Genomic DNA, 22,229 nt, shown 5'->3' on the forward strand with positions numbered 1-22,229 from the left:
CTTATGGCTAGCCAATTTTCCCAGCACCATTTATTAAATAGGGAATCCTTTCCCCATTTCTTGTTTCTCTCAGGTTTGTCAAAGATCAGATGGCTGTAGATGTGTGGTATTATTTCTGAGAAGTCTGTTCTGTTCCATTGGTCTATATCTCTGTTTTGGTACCAGTACCATGCTGTTTTGGTTACTGTAGCCTTGTAGTATAGTTTGAAGTCAGGTAGCGTGATGCCTCCAGCTTTGTTCTTTTTGCTTAGGATTGTCTTGGCTATGCAGGGTCATTTTTGGTTCCATATGAACTTTAAAGCTGTTTTTTCCAATTCTGTGAAGAAAGTCATTGGTAGCTTAATGGGGATGGCATTGAATCTGTAAATTACCTTGGGCAGTATGGCCATTTTTACAATATTGATTCTTCCTATCCATGAGCATGGTATGTTCTTCCATTTGTTGGTGTCCTCTTTTATTCCTTTGAGCAGTGGTTTGTAGTTCTCCTTGAAGAGGTCCTTTACATCCCTTGTAAGTTGGATTCCTAGGTATTTTATTCTCTTTGAAGCAATTGTGAATGGGAGTTCATTCATGATTCGGCTCTCTGTCTGTTATTGGTGTATAAGAAAGCTTGTGATTTTTGCACATTGATTTTGTATCCTGAGACTTTGCTGAAGTTGCTTATCAGCTTAAGGAGATTTTGGGCTGAGACAATGGGGTTTTCTAATATACAATCATGTCTTCTGCAAACAGGGACAAGTTGACTTCTCATTTCTTAATTGAATACCCTTTATTTCTTTCTCTTGCCTGATTGCCCTGACCAGAACTTCCAACACTATGTTGAATAGGAGTGGTGAGAGAGGGCATCCCTGTCTTGTGCCAGTTTTCAAAGGGAATGCTTCCAGTTTTTGCACATTGGGTATGATATTGGCTGTGGGCTTGTCATAAATAGCTCTTACTATTTTGATATACGTTCCTTCAATACTGAACTCATTGAGAGTCTTTAGCATGAAGGGCTGTTGAATTTTGTCAAAGGCCTTTTCTGCATCTATTGAGATAATCATGTGGTTTTGGTCTTTCGTTCTGTTTACATGTTGGATTACGTTTATTGATTTGTGTATGTTGAACCAGCCTTGCATCCCAGGGATGAAGCCCACTTGATCATGGTGGATAAGCTTTTTGATGTGCTGCTGGATTCGGTTTGCCAGTATTTTATTGAGGATTTTTGCATCGATGTTCATCAGGAATATTGGTCTAAGATTCTCTTTTTTTGTTGTGTCTCTGCCAGGCTTTGGTATCAGGATGATGTTGGCCTCATAAAATGAGTTAGGGAGGATTCTCTCGTTTTCTATTGATTGGAATAGTTTCAGAAGGAATGGTACCAGCTCCTCCTTGTACCTCTGGTAGAATCTGGCTCTGAATCCATCTGCTCCTGGACTTTTTTTGGTCAGTAGGCTATTAATTATTGCACTAAATAGTGCCTGTTTCAGAGCCTGCTATTGGTCTATTCAGGGATTCAACTTCTTCCTGGTTTAGTCTTGAGAGAGTGTATGTGTCCAGGAATTTATCCATTTCTTCTAGGGTTTCTAGTTGATTTGCATAGAGGTGTTTATAGTATTCTCTGATGGTAGTTTGTGTTTCTGTGGGGTCGGTGATGATATCCCCTTTATCATTTTTTATTGTGTCTATTTGATTCTTCTCTCTTTTCTTCTTTATTAGTCTTGCTAGCAGTCTATCGATTTTGTTGATTTTTTCAAAAAACCAGCTCCTGGATTCATTGATTTTTTGGAGGGTTTTTTGTGTCTCTATCTCCTTCAGTTCTGCTCTGAGCTTAGTTATTTCTTGCCTTCTGCTAGCTTTTGAATGTGTTTGCTCTTGCTTCTCTAGTTCTTTTAATTGGGATGTTAGGGTGTCAATTTTAGATCTTTCCAGCTTTCTCTTGTGGGCATTTAGTGCTATAAATTTCCCTCTAGACACTAAATGTGTTCCAGAGATTCTGGTATGTTGTATATTTGTTCTCATTGGTTTCAAGGAACATCTTTATTTCTACTTTCATTTCGTTATGTACCCAGTAGTCATTCAGGAGCAGTCTGTTCAGTTTCCATGTAGTTGAGTGCTTTTGATTGAGTTTCTTAGTCTTGAGTTGTAGTTTGATTGCACTCTGGTCTGAGAGACAGTTTGTTATAATTTCTGTTCTTTTACATTTGTTGAGGAGTGCTTTACTTCCAATTATGTGGTCAATTTTGGAATAAGTGCAATTTGGTGCTGAGAAGAATGTATATTCTGTTGATTTGGGGTGGAGAGTTCTGTAGATGTCTTTTAGGTCTGCTTGGTGCAGAGTTCAGTTCAATTCCTGGATATCCTTGTTAACTTTCTGTCTTGTTGATCTGTCTAATGTTGACAGTGGGTGTTAAAGTCTCCCATTATTATTGTATGGGAGTCTAAGTCTCTTTGTAAGTCTCTAAGGACTTGCTTTATGAATCTGGGTGCTCCTGTATTGGGTGCATATATATTTAGAATAGTTAGCTTTTCTTGTTGAATTGATCCCTTTACCATTATGTAATGGCTTTCTTTGTCTCTTTTGATCTTTGATGGTTTAAAGTCTGTTTTATCAGAGACTAGGATTGCAACCCCTGCTTTTTTTTGTTTTCCATTTGCTTGGTAGATCTTCCTCCATCCCTTTATTTTGAGCCTGTGTGTGTGTCTGCATGTGAGTTGGGTCTCCTGAATACAGCAAACTGATGGGTCTTGACTCTATCCAATTTGCCAGTCTGTGTCTTTTAATTGGGGCATTTAGCCCATTTCCATTTAGGGTTAATATTGTTATGTGTGAATTTGAACCTGTCATGATGTTAGCTGGTTATTTTGCTTGTTAGTTGATGCAGTTTCTTCCTAGCATCGAGGGACTTTACATTTTGGCATGTTTTTGCAATGGCTGGTACCTGTTGTTCCTTTCCATGTTTAGTGCTTCCTTCAGGATCTCTTGTAGGGCAGGTCTGGTGGTGACAAAATCTCTAAGCATTTGCTTATCTGTAAAGGATTTTATTTTTCCTTCACTTATGAAACTTCGTTTGGCTGGATATGAAATTCTGGGTTGAAAATTCTTTTCTTTATGAATGTTGAATATTGGCCCCACTCTCTTCTGGCTTGTAGAGTTTCTGCTGAGAGATCTGCTGTTAGTCTGATGGACTTTCCTTTGTGGGTAACCGAACCTTTCTCTCTGGCTGCCCTTAACATTTTTTCCTTCATTTCAACTTTGGTGAATCTAGCAATTATGTGTCTTGGAGTTGCTCTTCTCGAGGAGTATCTTTGTGGCATTCTCTGTATTTCCTGAATTTGAATGTTGGCCTGCCTTGCTAGGTTGGGGAAGTTCTCCTGTATAATATCCTGCAGAGTGCTTTCCAACTTGGTTCCATTCTCCTTGTCACTTTCAGGCACACCAATCAGACATAGATTTGGTCTTTTCACATAATCCCATATTTCTTGGAGGCTTTGTTCATTTTTTTTACTCTTTTTTCTCTAAACTTCTCTTCTCGCTTCATTTCATTCATTTGATCTTCAATTACTGATACTCTTTCTTCCAGCTGATAGAGTCGGTTACTGAAGCTTGTGCATTTGTCACGTAGTTCTCGTGTCATGGTTTTCATCTCTGTCAGTTCGTTTATGGACTTCTCTGCATTGATTATTCTAGTTATCCATTCTTCCATTCTTTTTTAAAGGTTTTTAGTTTCTTTGTGCTGGGTACATAGTTCCTCCTTTAGCTCTGGGAAGTTTGATCAACTGAAGCCTTCTTCTCTCAACTCATCAAAGTCATTTTCCATCCAGCTTTGCTCCGTTGCTGGCAATGAACTGTGTTCCTTTGGAGGGGAAGATGCGCTCTGATTTTTTGAATTTCCAGCTTTTCTGCACTGCTTTTTCCCCATCTTTGTGGTTTTATCTTCTGTTGATTATGGTCTTTGATGATGGTGATGTACTGATGGGGTTTTGGTTTGGGTGTCCTTTCTGTTTGTTAGTTTTCCTTCTAACAGTCAGGACCCTCGGCTGCAGGTCTGTTGGAGTTTGCTTGAGGTCCACTCCAGACCCTGTTTGTCTGGGTATCAGCAGCGGAGGCTGCAGAAGATAGAATTTTGCCAAACAGCAAGTGTTGCTGTCTGATTGTTGCTCTGGAAGCTTTGTCTCAGGGGTGTACCCAGCCATGTAATGTGTGAGGTATCAGTCTGCACCTAGTGGGGGATGTCTCCCAGTTAGGCTACTCAGGGGTCAGGGACCCACTTGAGCAGGCAGTCTGTCTGTTCTCAGATCTCACCCTTCATGCTGAGAGAAACACTGTCTCTTCAAAGCTGTCAAACAGGGACATTTACATCTGCAGAGGTTTCTGCTGCTTTTTGTTTAACTATGCCCTGTCCCCAAAGGTAGAGTCTACAGAGGCAGGCAGGCCTCCTTGAGGTGCGTTGGGATCTCTCCAGTTTCAGCTTCATGGTGGCTTTGTTTACCTACTTAAGCCTCAGCAATGGTGAGGCCCCTCCCCCAGCCTCTCTGCTGCCTTGCAGTTAGATCTCAGACTGCTGTGCTAGCAATAAGGGAGGCTTTGTGGGTATGGGACCCTCTGGACCAGGCGTGAGATATAATCTCCTGGTGTGCCGTTTGCTAAGACCCTTGGTAAAGCGCAGTATTAGGGTGGGAGTTACCCGATTTTCCATGTATTGTGGGTCTCAGTTTCCCTTGGCTAGGAAAAGGAATTCCCTTTCCCTTTGCACTTCCCAGTTGAGTCAATGCCTCACCCTGCTTCAGCTCTTGCTGTTTGGGCTGCACCCACTGACCAGCACCAACTGTCCAACATGCCCCAGTGAGATGAAACCCGTACCCAGTTGAAAATGCAGAAATCACCCGTCTTCTGTGTTGCTCATACTGGAAGCTGGAGGCTGGAGCTCTTCCTATTCGGCCATCTTGGGTGCCCTGGACCTGCAATTTTTAAATGTACAAATATAATTTTTTTGGTAAGCAGATTTTTAAGTATTTTATTCCTTTTTATTTATTACGAAACAGATTGAATTCTTTTGTTTTTGAATTTTGACTGCACTTATTTAGTGAACCTAGAGACAAGCCAAAGAAATAATGCAAGTCAACATTACAAATTGTATTCTTAATTTTATATTTATTTATGTATTTATGTATACATCTAATTTTTGTATATTGATATTGTATCCTTCAAGCACGCTTTCCTTGTAAAAGTACAGTTCTACATGTTTCTGTATGTGTACGTGTGTGTGTTTGTGAATTTCTTAGGATTTTTCTACATATATACATCATCTTGTATGTAGAAGAACATTATTACTTCTTCCTTTCCAATATGAATGCCTTCTGTTTCTTTTCCCTGCATAATTACCCTGTCTAGAATCTCCAGTACATTGTTGAATAGAAGAGGTGAGAGTTGCCATCCTGTCTTTGTTCCTAGTATCAGAGCAAAAACTTTCAGTCTTTCACCATTAAGTACAATGTTCTCTTTAGGTTTTGCATAGATGCCTTTTATCAGGTTGAGAAAGTTTTTCTTCTCTTCCAAGTTTGTTGAGGGTTTTGGTCATAAATCAGTGTTGCATAATGTGAATTGTTTTTTTCTGTGACTATTGAGATAATCATGTGTGGTTTTTCCTTCCATTCTATTAATACGGTTTATAACATTAGTTAATTTTTGGATGTTCAACCAATCTTGCCATTTGGGATACATCCTTCATGGCCATGGTGTAAAAATGGTCTTTTGTATGTTCTCAATTTGACTTGCTAATATTTTTCAAGAAGTTTTATGCTGTGTTCACGAGGGAATTGGTATGCAATATTATTTTCTTGTGATATCTTTATCCAGCTTTTGTAACAGGATAATAATGGTTTCATAAAATAAGTTGGGAAGTGTTCCTTCCTCCTCTATTTTGTAGAGGAATTTGTGCATTGAGTAAAACATTATTTCTTCTTTAAATGCATGGTTGATTTGCCACTGAAGCCCTCTGAATACTCACCTATCCCTCTCCCACGACTGCTGTTATTGCTTATATGTTTAGTGACTTGACTGTTCCAGTAAAGTTTACCTTCCTCACAGTGTGAAACCTGTGATATTTCTCAGAGAGTGAAGTCTAGGGATACACACAGACTAGATTTTAGTAGTGCTCCTGTTGGCTCCTGTGTGCTAAGTTGTCTGCTTCTGTTAGTACCACAGTCAGCAGTTAGCCTTCACTAATTGCAGGCTAATTTCTCTACTGTTCTCAACAATGTGTGGGGTATAAATTGCTCCATAGTCTGATTTGATTATTTTGGGCCCCTTCGGGGCCAAAAACTTGGGGTAGTTTTTGAGGTTTCTTTTGACTCCTGGGGGCCTTCTCGTGTCTGCCTGTTTCCCAGTTGTCTCTGATGAACTAGTTGGTGTATGGCTTAGCTTGTTGCTCTATAGAGCCATCACCCTCTACTCAATTGCCTTAGCTTCCCCACACTCAGTTCCAAAATCATTTCATTTCCTTTGAAGAAAGCTTCAGAGATCTCTGTTCTTATGGCCTGCCTTCTCCTGGAAAACCGTCTCTGAATCAATGTCCTGGAGCCGGGAACAAGCACAGTGTCACCCTTCTCTCTGAGTGACACACTGTTTCAGAGGCAGAGCACTGGGTAGTGGTCTCTGGTCTTCTCAGTTTGCCTCTCCCAGTGTGAAAGTGTTACCTATGAACCTGCTGGGTGAGCATAGTATGGAACTCCAGTGTTCTTGGTCTCCTCTGCCTGAGATAGGGCCTCTATCTTGTGAGTGCAGTCTTGGTGGAGGAAGGGAGCTATCGCTCTCTCAGTCACACTCACATGGAATTTATTCTCTATAACACAAATGGGAGTGGGGTAATAAAAACTGCTGGCAACTTGCTCTTTCCAGGGAAATACTGTAGCCTTTGATTGGAAGCTGGGGTAAAGGGAGCCCCATCTTCTTAGCCACAGCTTCCCATAGAGAACTGAGCTCAGGGGAGGGAGTGGGTGGTGACTCAAGTGTCACAGACTCTCACTGTTCTAGCTGAGATTTAGTAGATCTGCTTCAATAAGTGTTTCTTCATTTGCTGTATGCTCTAAGAACAATTTCAAAAGACTTTAGATGGTTGCTTTTTAAAATACTCTGAACAGTTGTAACTGTTTCATTGGAAGGCATGTTGACAGAGCTTCCTCACACCACCATTCTGGAAGAGAGATAATATCTTGGAAAACGTCTAACTAGAACAGCAGAGCTTTGAATACGTTCTTGGTATAAATATTACATACATTTGTAGAGAGTATTAAAAAATTGAAGAGTAAATTTTTCCAAAGTATCTTCCTGTATGTCCTCTCCTTTAATCATCACTGCCCTGAGATAGGTATGGCTAATAGTATTTTTCACCTTTTTGCAAATAAGAAGACAGTGACAGTGACAGAAATAGGCATGAAGAAATAACTCAATGTAGAGGTACATTATAACTCAGTCCTTTGAGGTCTCACCTTCCAAGTAGTTCCTCAGTGAAAACCACACACCCACATCACAAAACAGCACCTTACGTTCTAAGGCAGGCTAACGGAGCCAGGACGTGAATTCTTGGACACACATTACAGACAAGTATCCTCTATATCTATTCTGAGTCTTAAGCATGTAATAAGATGGTATAGAGAAATAATTACTGATGTTACAGTTCTCATTACTGGGTTCAAAGGAGGCAATAGAGAAAAGGGATAGGAAATTATCTTGGATTATAGGTTCAAAAGGTAGTGTAAGAAACAATGCATTTGACATTTTTAAAAGTGATATAATTTTGGGAATAATGAAATGTTTCTATTATTATTCCTCTAGGAAAACTTGAAACTTGTATGATAAGAATCCCCAAGAGTAGATGGGAAAGGTGCAGCCTCACCATGGTGGGTTCATTTTCATTGTGTAATTTTATTTACTTGCTCAGAAATCCTCCCTCAGCACCTCCAAAGAAGCTCAATTAAGGTGATCTGGAAGTGAACTTAGTTTCCTGATGCCAAAACTCAATGAGTTGACAGTATGCATAGTTAGAGATGGCTCCCGCAGTGCAAGTGCTATCAAGGGAGACAAGTTCAGGAATTTCTTCTTCTCCCTTTTGCCAAAGATGAGACTTTATGTGGGGCTTACAGGAAATTGGATACAGAATATGTGCTACAGTGGAATAAGGAATTTCCACACAGTTGTCAGAAATAATGGCAAAAATAAGAGCAGAGAGCTCCTGCAGCTGTAGTTTGATCATTGAGCTTTGAGGACATGGATGACCATATTCCAGTCCCATCACCAGGGAGACTGACCTACAGTCTTTGTGAAGATGTACAGGCTAGAGCTGGCTCAAGAGCAGGACCAAGCACGTGTGGAAGGGGCGGGATATTGTTAGAGAGCACGCAGTCACAGACTGCCCATTCTAGAGCTCTTCCTTGGCCTTCTAAGGAAGACTTCATGGCTGCTCAGTTAGCTCTTAGGACCTAGAGCTAGGCAGAATGGAGCAGGAGGATGGTAAAAGTTATACTGGATGAGATTCTTCCACAGGGATAAAAAATAATATAAACTGGGAGGCAGGGAGTTGGGATTGATTCAAGAATCATTGAGGCTGGATTTAAGAGAGTCAATTTTTAGAGGGCTTGAATTTGGGGAAGAAATGGAATTTGAGGGTATAGTTGCCTTCTAAGGGGATGATTTTGAGACTAGCAAAGGTGAGAAGATTCTAAGTAGATTTTATCATGAGCCTTTGTAAAAAACAGTAGGATTACTTCAATTATTTTTTAAAAAATATTTTGGTTCATTGTTCTTTGACTTGACATTGAGCCTTATCTTGGCAATAGGGACTCAAAATTACAGCTGGATTATCTGTGGTTTTGGTGTATGTGGCTATGTATTATTCCTCTTTGAGAAAAATTAGCCCAATAAAATCCTTGTCAATGGTGCCACACGATATTGAGAAAAAATATGATAAACACTAAGTAATTAACCAAGGAATTTTGAAAATGCAAATGATTTGTGATGAAATGACATATCTGAAAACTGACTTGCACTTGAGAAGGCACTGTCAAATTTATTGTCATGTTATGTCTTCCTAGAAAGTTAGTGAGAACACAGCAGATAATATGGTAAGAGGGCTGAGAACAAGGCAGGCATTGTATTAGAGCTTCAAAAATCATTTTGGTTTCTCAAATTCTATGTCTAAGTAAAAAATAAAATCTTGACATGGCAGTTAATTATCATGTGGTGGCATGTAACATCAGGTAGTATTACATTTTAGTGAAAATCTCAAGTACAGAAGAATTAAACAGAATACTATAAACTAATTCCCTTAATTCAAAAGTGAGGTTTTCATCATGTGCACAGACCCTCATACAAATAAAGTATATGATTCCAAACTACCTTCTCAAGAGACGACATCAGCAAAATGGCAGAGTAGGCATCGCTGAGCCTTCATGTCCCCTTGAGAACATTAAAAACAAGCAGAAGCAGGTCGGGAGTGATGGCTCACACCTGTAATCCCAGCACTTTGGGAGGCCGATGTGGGCAGATCACCTGAGGTCAGGAGTTCAAGACCAACCTGACCAACATGGGGAAACCCCGTCTCTATTAAAAATACAAAATTAGCCAGGCATAGTGGCACATGCCTGTAATCCCAGCTACTCGGGAAACTGAGGCAGGAGAATCACTTGAACCTGGGAGGCAGAGGTTGCGGTGAGCCGAGATTGGGCCATTGCACTCCAGCCTGCACAAAAAAGAGCGAACGCTGTCTCAAAAAGAAAAAAACAAGCAGAAGTGTCCATAGCCAACGTTTTTTTCTCTCTCTTTTCAATTGGGCAATAATTGTACATATTCATGGGTTACACAGTGATATTTTGATACATATAATATGCAGTGATCAATCAGGGTAATTAGCATATCCACAACTGAAACATTTATCATTTATCTGTGTTGGGAACATTCACTGTCCTCCTTCTAGCTGTTTAAAACTATATATTATTGATAACTAGAGTCATCCTCCAGTGGTATAGTGCACTGGAAGTTATGACTTCTGTGTAGCTGTAATTTTGTATTCTTTAACAACCTCTCCCACTGCCTCCTTTTTCACCACCCTTCCCAGCCTCTGGCATCCTCTGCTCTACTTTTTATTCCTATGAGATCAACTTTTTAAGCATCCACATATGAGTGAGTACTTGTGATCTGTTTAACTTTCTGTTCCTGGCTCATTTCACTTAACATAATGTCCTCTGGTCTTACCCATGTTTACATGAATGACAGGATTTCATTCTTTGTTTTGGCTGAATAGTATTCTATGATGTATGTATACCATATATTCTTTACCCATACATCTGTTGTTGGACAACTAGGTTGATTTCATATCTTCACTGTTACTTTGTTGGAACTCTGGGAAAAAAATTCAAGGGTTACAGCAACCAATAGAATGCTGATCTAAGGGGGAAAAAAGCAATTTAAAAATGATAGGAAAGCTGCGTGATAGGAAACTCCATCTCCTTCCCAGTATGGCAGTGGTGTTGAAGTGGCAGCAGCATGTATTTCCAGTGTGGGATCCTGTTCTCTGATTCCAAAGAAAGAACAGATCTTATTAACAAATTATTGCGTATCTCTGTTCTATGATGACTGGAGATACCTAAAATACCAATGCAAGGTGCTTGTCTCTGTTTTGCCTAACTCAGAGGTCAGGCCAGAAAAGCGGTGGGCATCACTCAAAAACAGTGCAAGCTAAATTAATACTCATCATTTGCTTGGGGCCAAAAAAATATGGTTGAAACATACAATAGACCACCTAAGCCCTAAGAAAAAAGCTGGGGGCAGTTTCTTTGGGAAATTAAGACATTAAAAAGTAGCCGCATATATAGCAGAGTTTCAAAAGCCATTTGCATGCACAGGGAAAGGTGAAGGGTCACCAAAGACCTATGGCAACCCTAAAGTTTCACCCTAGTGTGATCCCTAGGCAAGGAGTACGCTAGCCAAGTGTAGAAGAAATTGCCTGGCACAGAGACAGTCTTTGAAAAGGGTGGGAAATTTTAGCTTGTTGTAGCTCCTAACATACAAGGAAATCTCTGAAAATGTGCAGGGTGAACAGAAGCTAAGAAATACAGACTTCAGTGACCACACACAACAAGAAATAAAATCTTTGCAAAAGTAGTTTTGTAAAGTCACTAAACAAATGGAATACTACAACCTTTAACAATTAAAAAAAAAAGAAAAAAAATAGGCAACCCGGGAGAAAGGGAAGAATCTGATTTCCAGAGAGAACACATTGTAATGTCCAAATATTCACTTGTCAACAAAAAAAATCACAAGTCAAGGAAACAAGAAAGTATGGTCAATTTAAAGAAATAAAATAAATCAGCATAAACCATCCCTGAAAAAGCTCAGAGATTGAACTTACTTGTACACTTTAAAGAAAGGCTTTAAATATGCTGACAGAGCTAGGGGAAAACATAGAAAAAGAATTAAAGAAAACATGAAAACCAACATATAAACAAAAGGAGAATATCAATAGATAGAAATTATTTTAAAAAACCAAATAGCAAGTCTGCAGCTGAAAAGCACTATCTATAGAATATTTTCTAAAGGAGTCCAAGAACAGATTTGAGCTGGCAGAAGAAATAACAAAGATAGGACAATCAAAAATGATTAAATCTGAGAAGAGAAAATAAAAAATAGTGAAGAAAAATGAACAGAGCATAAGTGAACTGTGTACCATCAAGGGAAACAAGACATGCATTATTAGTGTTCTAGGAGAGAAAGGGGCCAAAAAGGTTCAATTATTTAATGACTGAAAACCTCCCAAATTTGATGAAATATATGAATTTACAAATTCAAGACACTCAATCAACACCAACTAGGATAAACTCAAAGTTATCCACAGTGAGACACATTATAATCAAATGTCAAAAACGCAAAAAGAAGTTTGAAAGCCACAAAAGGCAAATGACTCATACATATCAATGACCATACAGGGCTCACTGATAAGACTAACAGATCATTTTTTCTCAGAAACCATACAGTCCAGGGGCACTGGGATGACACATTTAAAGAGCTAAAATAAAATCACCTTGACAATCAAGAATTTTATATCTGACAAAATTGTCCTTCAAAAATGAGGGAGAATTTAGGAGGTTCCAAGACAAACAAAAGGTGAGAGTGTCTGTTACCACTAGACCTGTCCTACAAGAAACGCTAACGAGATGTCTGCAGCTTGAAGTGAAAGGACACTAGATAATTATAAAGCTTTATGAAGAAATAAAGATCTGGTGTGTGCAGCTGGGGAATTCATGTGGAGGTCAGAGTGGAAGCAGGTGTGAGAGAGCCCAGCAGAAGCAAACATGACTGTCAAAGTGTTTGAGTACATTGGAAAGTTTGGCCTGGCCTTAGCTGTTGCAGGAGGCCTGGTGAACTCTGCCTTATATAATGTGGATGCTGGACACAGAGCTGTCATCTCTGACTGATTCCATGGAGTACAGGACACTGTGGTAGAATTATCTTTGACTGCCCTTCTCGACCATGTAATGTACCAATCATCACTGGTAGCAAAGCTTTACAGAATGTCAGCGTCACACTGCGCATCCTCTTCCTGCCCTTCGCTAGCCAGCTTCCTCACATCTTCACCAGCATCACAGAGGACTATGATGGGTGTGTGCTGCCCTCCATCGCTACCGAGATCCTCAAGTCAGTGGTGGCTGCTTTGATGCTGGAGAACTATTCACTCAGAGAGAGGTGGTCTCCAGGAAGGTGAGCGGCGACTTTACGGAGCGAGCAGCCAGCCACCTTTGGGCTCATCCTGGATGACGTGTCCTTGACAGGACTGACCTTAGGAAAGGAGTTCACACAAGCTGTGAAAGCCAAACAGGTGGCTCAGCAGGAAGCAGAGAGGACCAGATTTGTGCTGGAAAGGCTGAGCGGCAGAAAAAGGCGGCCATTGTTCCAGCCAAGGGCAACAGCCAAGCAGCCCAGCTGATGATGGCCAACTCACTGGCCACCGCAGGGGATGGCCTGATGAGCTGCGCCAACTGGAAGCCCCAGAGGACATCAGGTGCAAGCTCTCGCTCTCCAAACATCACCTACCTCTGGCAGGGCAGTCCCAGCTCCTCCAGCCGCCCCAGTGAGGGCTCCCACCCCCTACCCTGCCTGCACCTGTGCGGGCCAACTGTGCCACAGCCTGGATGGTTAACACTGCCTGCCTTCTGCCCCTAACCCAGAAATCACTGTGAAATGTCACGATTGACTTAAAGTGAAGGAAGTAAAAGTAAAATCACTTCAGATCTCTAAAAAATAAATATATAAATGAAGATCTCCAGTAAAGGTAATTTCATGGGTAAATATCAGTGCTAGTATTATTATTTTTTGACTGATAATTCCACTTTGTGTTTATTAAATGATATAAATACAAATGTGTAAAATATGAATCTATGTTATGGCTACACAGTATATAAAGACATAATTTGTGGCAGCAATAACATAAAAGGAGAAGACGGAGATGTACATGAACACAGTTTTTGTATGCAATTAAAGTTAAGTTGGTATCAATTCAAAGTGTATTGTTACAAACTAAGGATGTTAAATGTGATCCCCATAGTAACAAAAAATAAAATATCTCAAGAATATACACAAAAGTAAAGGAGAGGAAAATCAAATTGGTTTACTAAAATTGAAAAATTAAAAATGTAACCCTAAAATGAGGCAATAATGGAATAATGGAACAAATATACTAGACATACAGGAAACAACAATAGCAGATATCCTTCCTTATTAGTAAATGTAAATGCATTAAACCCTCTAATCAAAAGGTGGATATTAGCAGAATGAATTTTGTAAAAAAGTGACACAATTATATGCTATCTAGAAAACACTCAATTTGGAACTAAAAACACAAAAAGGTTAAAATGAAAACTGGAAAAGTACATCCCACATAAATAATAACCAAAACAGAGCTGGAAGCCTATACTACAGACACTCTAGATTTATAAGAGACAAAGGAGATAAAACAATCATCTAACAAAGGGGATAAAAAAAAATAGGCATATATACACCGAACAAGAGCCCTTATGTATATATAAGGGCTTTCAAAGGGCTGTGCGTGCGTGTGTGTGTGTGTGTTTGTGTGTGTGTAGAGAGAGAGAGACAGAGAGAAAGAAAGAGAAAGGTAACATTGATAGAATTAAAAGGAAAAATAGTTCTATAATATTAGTTGGGAATTTCAGTACCCCACTTTCAATAATGTATGGAACATCTAGACAGAAGATCAATTATAATATGGAATACCTGAAAGATATTATAAACCAACTAGTCCTAACAGACATAGAGAGCATCTTACTCAACAAAAGAAAAATACGTATATGTCTCAAGTACACATAGTCTATTCTCCAGGATAGATCATATGGTATGTCACAAAACAAGGATTAAGACATGTTAAAACATTGATATCATACAAAGTATTTTATCTAGCCACAGTGGAATGAAGTCAGGAATTAATAACAGAAGGAAAACTTAGGAAGTCACAAATATGAAGAAATTAAGCAACACTCCATTAAACAACCAGTGGGTCAATGAAGATATAACAAGGTAAATTAGAAAATTCTTAGAGATGAATGAAAATGAAAACACAACACACCAAAACTTATGGGATGCAATAAACGCAGTGCTCACAGGAAAATCTAAAACCATAAATACCTACATTTAAACAGATTTCAATTCAACAACCTAACTTTATACTTTGAGGAATAAGAAAAAGAAGAGAAAATTAATTGAAGTCTAGGAAAAGAAATATAATAATAAAGATTAGAGTGGAGATAAATAAAATAAAGAATAGGAAAAAATACAAAGAATCAATGAAAACAATAGTTGGTTCTTGGAAAAAATCAACAATATTGACAAATTTTACCAAGACTGACAACAAAAAACAGACAGGAGACACAAATAACTAAAACTGTAAATGAAAGTACAGATAGTGCTGAAGTTACAGAAATTAAAAGGAATATATAAGAATATTATGAATATTTGTACATAAAAATGTGGTTACCTACATAAAATAAAGAAATTCTCAGAAACATAAAATTAATTGAACTCCCAAAAAAAGAGGCATCTGAAGAGATATATAACACAATTAGAGAGATTGAATTAGCTACCAAAAAACCTTCAAAAAGGTGGGGCGCAGTGACTCACACCTGTAATCCCAGTACTTTGGGAGGCTGAGGTGGGCAGATCACTTGAGGTTAGGAGTTTGAGATCAGCCAGATGGGCGAAACCCCATCTCTACTAAAAATACAAAAATGAGCCAGTGTGGTGGCGCATGCCTGTAATCCCAGCTACTCAGGAGGCTGAGGCATAAGAATCACTTGAACCTGGGAGGCAGGGGCTGCAGTGAGCGGAGATTGTACTACTGCACTCCAGCCTGGATGACAGTGCAAGACTGGGTCTCAAAAACATTTTTTTTTTTTTTTTTTCAGAAAAAGAAGTCCAAGACCAGATGGCTCAATTAGTGAATTCTACAACTATCTAAAGAAGAATTAAAAATCAATCCTTCTCATAGTACTTAAAAAACTAGGACGGAATATTTCTTAATACATAAAGTCAGCTTTTACCCTGATTACAAAGCTTTGCCCTAATTACAAAATATCATAAAAGAGTAAAGATCAATATCCTTTATAAATACAGATGCAAGGTCAGGCGTGGTGGCTCACACCTGCAGCCCCAGCACTTTGGGAGGCCGAAGCGGGCGGATCATGAGGTCAGGAGATCGAGACCATCTGGATTAACATGGTGAAACTCCGTCTCTACTAAAAATACAAAAAATTAGCTGGGCGTGGTGGCGGGCACCTGTAGTCCCACCTACTCAGAAGGCTGAGGCAGGAGAATCGCTTTAACCTGGGAGGCGGAGGTTGCAGTGAGCTGAGATCGCGCCCCTGCACTCCACCCTGGGCGACAGAACGAGACTGCCTTTAAAAAGTAATATATAAGGCCAGCATGGTGGCTCATGCCTGTAATCCCAGCACTTTGGGAGGCCGAGGCGGGTGGATCATGAGGTCAGGAGATCGAGATCATCCTGGCTAACACGATGAAACCCCGTCTCTACTAAAAATACAAAAAATTAGCCAGGAGTGGTGGTGGGCGCCTCTAGTCCCAGCTACTTGGGGAGGCTGAGGCAGGAGAATAGCGTGAACCCGGGAGGCGAAGCTTGCAGTGAGCCGAGATCGCGCCACTGCACTCCAGCCTGGGTGACAGAGCAAGACTCCGTCTCAAAAAAAGAAAAAAAAAAAGGTAAAATAAATAAGTAAATAAATAAAGATGCAAGAACCCTCAAGAAAATACTAGCAAACCAAATCCAACAACATTTTAAAAGAATGGTACACCATGGCCAAATGGGATTTATTTCTATAATGCCAAGATTGTTCAACACGTGAAAATCAATCACTATAACACACTTCGTTAAAAGAATGAAGGGAAAAAAGCCACACAAAACTTCTCAATGGATGTGGGAAAAAAAGGATTTAACAAAATTCAACATCTTTTTGTAATAAATACACAACAAATTTTGAATAGAAGAAAATTATCTCAACATAGTAAGAGGCACAGATGAAAAATACACAGTCAACATCATACTAAATTGTGAAAGACTGAAAGCTTTTCCTCTAAAATTAGGAACACGACAAGGATGCTCACTTTCACCATAGTTCTGAAAGTCTTAGCCAGAGCAATTTGTCATGAAAAAGATATTAAAGGCATACTGTCCCGAATGTGGTGGCTCATGCCTATAATCCCAGCATTTTGGGACGCCAAGGTAGGTGGATTGCTTGAGGTCAGGAGGAGACCAGCCTGAGCAACATGGTGAAACCCCATCTCTACTAAATATACAAAAATTAGCTGGGCATGGTGGTGCACGCCTGTAATCCCAGCTACTCAGGAGACTGAAGCAGGAGAATCTCTTGAACCTGGGAGGCAGAGGTTGCAGTGAGCTGAGATCGTACCACTCGCTCCAGCCTGGGTGACAGAGTGAGAAAAATTAAATAAATAAATAAATAAATAAATAAATAAATAAATAAATAAATACATTTAAAAATATATAAAAGGCATACAAATTGGAAAGAAATAAGTAAAGTTATCTCTGTTCGCAGTTGACATTATCTTATCCATAGAAGACTCTACATTTTTTCTCAAAATATAATTAATTGAATTAAGCAAAGTTGCAGGGTTCAAAATTAGTACACCAAAAAAAAAAAATTAGTTGTGTTTTAATACACTAGCGATGAATGATCTTCAAAAGAAATTAAGCAAACACTTCCATTTGCAATAGCATCAAAAAGAATAAAACCCTTAGGAATATATTTAACCAAGAAGGTAAAAGACCTGTACACTGAAAACTGTAAGATATGCTGAAAGAAATTAAAGACACAAATTAATAGAAAGAAATCTCATGTTCATGAATTGGGAAATTTAATATTATTAAGATATCAATATAACCCAAGGTGATGTACAGATTCTGTGCAACCCCTATCAAAATCCCAATTTTTTTTTTTTTTTTTTTTGCTTAAATAGAAAAATCCATCCTGAAATTCATATGGAATTTCGAGGGACAAAGAATATCAAACAATCTTGAAAAAGAAGAACGAAGTCGGAGGTTTTACACTTCCTGATTTCAGAAGCACTACAAAATTATGGTAACCAAAACAGTGTTTGACTGGCCTAAAGGCTAACATGCTGACCAATCAGATGGAATAGACAGATGTTTAAAACATCCTTGCATATATGATCAAATTATTTCCAACAAAGTTACCAAGGCTACACATTGGGGAAAAGCCATTATTTTCAACAAATGGTGGTGCTGGGAAAAGCAAATATACACATGTGAAAAGATAAAGTTGAATTCTTACCTTATACCAAGTGATTAAATTATATCAAATACCCAACTCTAAGAGCTAAAACTATAACACTCTTGGAAGAAAACAAAGGGGGAGGCCTCATGACATTGGATTTGGCAATTATTTCTTGAATATGACTCCAAAAGTACTGTCAGTAAAAAATGGTTAAATTGGGCTTCCTCAAAATTAAAAAACTTTGTGCATCAAAGTACACTATCAACAGAGTAAAATATTTTTACTCAATGTTTTTACTCAATACCACAGAATGGGAGAAAATATTTGCAGTCAAATATCTGATAAGGGGTGAATGCACAGAATATCTAAAGAGCTCCCACAACTCAACAACAAACAACCAGATTAAAACATGGACAAAAGACTTGAACATGTATTTCTCCAAAGATGATGCACACATGGCCAATAAACAGTTTTTAAAAGATTCTCAATATCATTAGTCATTAGGGAAATGCAGAACAAAAACATAATGAGGTGCTACATCACACCTACTATTATGACTATTTAGAAAAACAGAAAATAACAAGTATATGTGGAGAAACTGGAACCCCCATACATTGCTAGCTGGACTGTAAAATGGTGCAGCAGCCACCATGGGAAACAGTTGTCTGGTTCCTCAAAAAGCTAAACATGTAATTTCCTCATGACTGAGCAATTTCATTGCTAGGTGTATGCCTAAGCCAATTAAAAACAAGGAGTCAAATGCTTATATGCCAATGTTCATTGCAGCATTATACACAATATCTAAAAGGTGGAAGCAGCCTAAGGGTCCATCAGATGAGCATAAAATGGTATATATATTCAGTGGAATATTATTTAGCCATAAAAACTGAAGAAAGTTCTTATACATGCTAAATCATGGATGAACTTTGAAACACAATGCTAACTGAAATAAGTCTGACATGAAAGAACAAATAGTGTATGGCTCCTGTCAGTCGATCTGTGTTGCCATAAAGGAATACTTGGGGCTACTGGGTAATTTATAAAGAAGAGACGTATTTGGCTCAGAGTTCTGCAGAGTTTGCAAGAAGCCTGGCACGAGCATCTCCATCTGGTGAGGGCTTCAGAAAGCTTCCATTCATGGTGGAAGGGAAAGAGGAGCTGGCATATAAGGATCACATGGAGGGCTGGGGGAGGTTCCAGGCTCTTTCTAACAACCAGCTCTCACAGCTGTCACAGGAACCATTATAGCAAGAACTCACTCATCATGTCAAGAACAGCACCAAGCCATTCATGAGGAATCTTCAGCCATGACCCAAACACCTCCCATTAGGCCCCACCTCCAACAATGGGGGGTAAAATTTTAACATGAAGTTTGAAGAGTCAAGTATGCAAAAAATAGCGGTTCTCTTATGCAAAATATCTAGAATAAGAAAATGCATAGTGGAAAAAGTAGGTTAGAGGTTATCAGGGAATGAGTGAAGGGGCAATATGGCGAGTCATTGCTTAATGGTTACAGAGTTTCTGTTTTGAGCTAATGAAAAATTTTGAAAATAGGTAGTGCTGATAGTTGCACATCACTGTGAAAGTCATTAATGCCACTGAATTGTATATTAAAATGGCAAATTTTATGTTTCATGTATTTTACCAAACTAAAAATAATTTTTAAAAAACATTTCTCAATAAAAGGGGTGCTCAGAATCTGGAAGAAATTATGCCACAAGGAACACTGGGTTTTGCTTCCAGACCCTTCAGCCTACTAACCGCATGAACCTGGTCATATCACTTACCTTTTCTGAGTCTTAGTTTTATTAGACACAGATTGTGTTTCATGATGATTTGTAGAGAAATAAATGTTCAAATGTTCAGTGGGTTCTTGTTAATATATGAAACATTATTTGTCACACTTATTGTTGCAAATACAGGGAGAAAGGATGGAGTATGATGATAACCACCGTCCCATTCTTGTTTCCTGCTTTAGACTAAGTACTTCTTAATCCAGAGCCTTTTTTTGTCCAACCCTATATGTAACCCAGCTTACAATGGAGCAGCCTTATTGCCAAGATCATTTTTTCCTCATTGATATCATTAAATGCAGTGTTTTTCATTGCCTCTCTGAGGGCCTTTTCATTTCCTGTATGTCTCCAAAGTGGTCCCAGAACATTAGCTGGCCCTGACTCCTACTAGGGACACTGAAGGAATTCCTTCTTGTAATGTTGCTAGTGAAGATTTATTTCTAGTTTCTGAAAGGAGGTCAGGTAAATCGACCTCCAACATCCCCTTTAACCATGTGATTCCATGATTCTTGGATTCTATAATCTACTGAAGGAATGAGATATGATCCCCTTCCCTCCCCATCTGTCCACCAATAAAATGACGCTGACTAGGGCCCCAGGGGATCTCACATTTCCTCTTGTGGAAAATGGAATTCAGGTTTTTGTAGATACTGATCTTTATGACTCTTTTTATGGAGCCTGAAAGGGTCTGACCTATTATTTGGACCAAAATCCCCTGTCAACCACCTTGCATTTGATTTACATCTAGCTCAGACATGTGGTGCTTCTGCTTAACCATGCTCTGCTGGGAGAAAATGAAAATCTGAACTGTAAAATGTTGAAACTGCCTTCTGCTAGACTCGCCAACCACAAGGACGACACGCAGGGCCAAGATGACCATGTATTATCCCAGGTACCACATCTTTTCATCCCTCGTAGACTCCCAGTCTTGGGTTCTAGGCAAGCCCTAAATGTAACTCACCTCAGCGAGAGTTTTCCCTGCAGCGCTCTCCCAGTGCCCAGCAGCAATCCACTACTGGGTATATACCCAAAGGATTATAAATCATGCTGCTATAAAGACATATGCACACATATGTTTATTGCGGCACTATTCACAATAGCAAAGACTTTGAATCAACCCAAATGTCCATCTGTGACAGACTGGATTAAGAAAATGTGGCACATATACACCATGGAATACTATGCAGCCATAAAAAAGGATGAGTTTGCGTCCTTTGTAGGGACATGGATGCAGCTGGAAACCATCATTCTTAGCAAACTATCACAAGAACAGAAAACCAAACACAGCATGTTCTCACTCATAGGTGGGAACTGAACAATGACATCACTTGGACTTGGGAAGGGGAACATCACACACCAGGGCCTATCATGGGGAGGGGGGAGGGGGGAGGGATTGCATTGGGAGTTATACCTGATATAAATGATGAATTGATGGGTGCTGACGAGTTGATGGGTGCAGCACACCAACATGGCACAAGTATACATATGTAACAAACCTGCACGTTATGCACCTGTACCCTAGAACTTAAAGTATAATAAATAAAAAATTAAAAAAATTAAAAAAAAAAAAAGAATCTCCACGGTGGCTGTGCTCACACTCAGACCTGACTCAATGCTTGCCTTCTTGCTCACCTCCTAAGTGGTATTTCTCAGTCCCCTCAAGTGCCACATATCCAGAAATGAGCTCTCCATCTTATCTCTAACTTATTCTTCCCAGCCTTCATTCTGATCTCTTTCAAACTATTCTGCACATGGCCTCCATAATGTTAATTGGGAAATTCAAATCAGATTATGTCACTCTTCAGCTTCAGCTCTTTGGATGGTGTCCCAGCATTTAATCAAATGAAGGTGTTTTTGCTGTTTTTGTTCATTTTTCTCAGTGTCTTTTTCACATTGTCCCTTCTGTCTAGAATGCAGTTCCTGTGTTTTTTACCTGTTTAATTTGTATTAATTGTCGAATGTTCAACTCAGAGCCTTCCTCAAATCTCTACTCTCAGCTCTTTCCCTTCCTCCATTAGATTAGATATTGTTCTATTTCTATAATATTCTTTGGATAATTTTATCACTGGATTTACCACATTGTGTTGCAACTTTCTTCTTAAGTGTATGTCTCAATTAACTGAGAGTCTTTGAAGGGATGAGCAATCTTATATTTATCTATTATCCCCGGAGTCCAGCATGAGATTGACACATGAAAGGGCTCAATGAATGTTAGTTAAATAAATGAATGAATCAGTGAGTGATTACCTAACTTGGCACGGCTTTTTCCCTTGTGGCTCTTCCTTGCTTCCCCCACACTCTGCTGAGTTTCTTTGCAGATGGACCTGGGCCTCATTCAACTCTGTGCTTCCCCACCCCTCTCCCAGCAAAGGCACCCAGCAGGACATCAGCAAATGTCTGCTGAATCAACAAGGCTACTGCTTAGACTCCATGACTACTGTAGTAAAGGAGACAAAAATGAAAGCCGAGCAACCTATCTGTGCCTAGTAGAAGGAAGGCAGTAAGATTTTTCCCATGAACCTAATGGTTGGACTCATTCACATTAGATTTGCTATGAAATAAACTCAATGCTCTCTTGAAACTTTAATTGGTCCTCCTCAGAAACCATGTAAGCAAGAAGAGAGT

The 22,229-nt window shown here is 39.2% G+C and overlaps 1 pseudogene; it reads left to right on the forward strand.

The window, feature by feature from the left end:
• The first annotated feature begins 12,327 nt into the window (after nt 1–12,327).
• LOC104664321 lies at nt 12,328–13,107 on the forward strand (annotated as a pseudogene).
• The last annotated feature ends 9,122 nt before the right edge of the window (nt 13,108–22,229 follow it).

The sequence above is a fragment of the Rhinopithecus roxellana genome, chromosome 11, assembly GCF_007565055.1.
Source record: "Rhinopithecus roxellana isolate Shanxi Qingling chromosome 11, ASM756505v1, whole genome shotgun sequence".
Lineage (NCBI taxonomy): Eukaryota > Metazoa > Chordata > Mammalia > Primates > Cercopithecidae > Rhinopithecus > Rhinopithecus roxellana.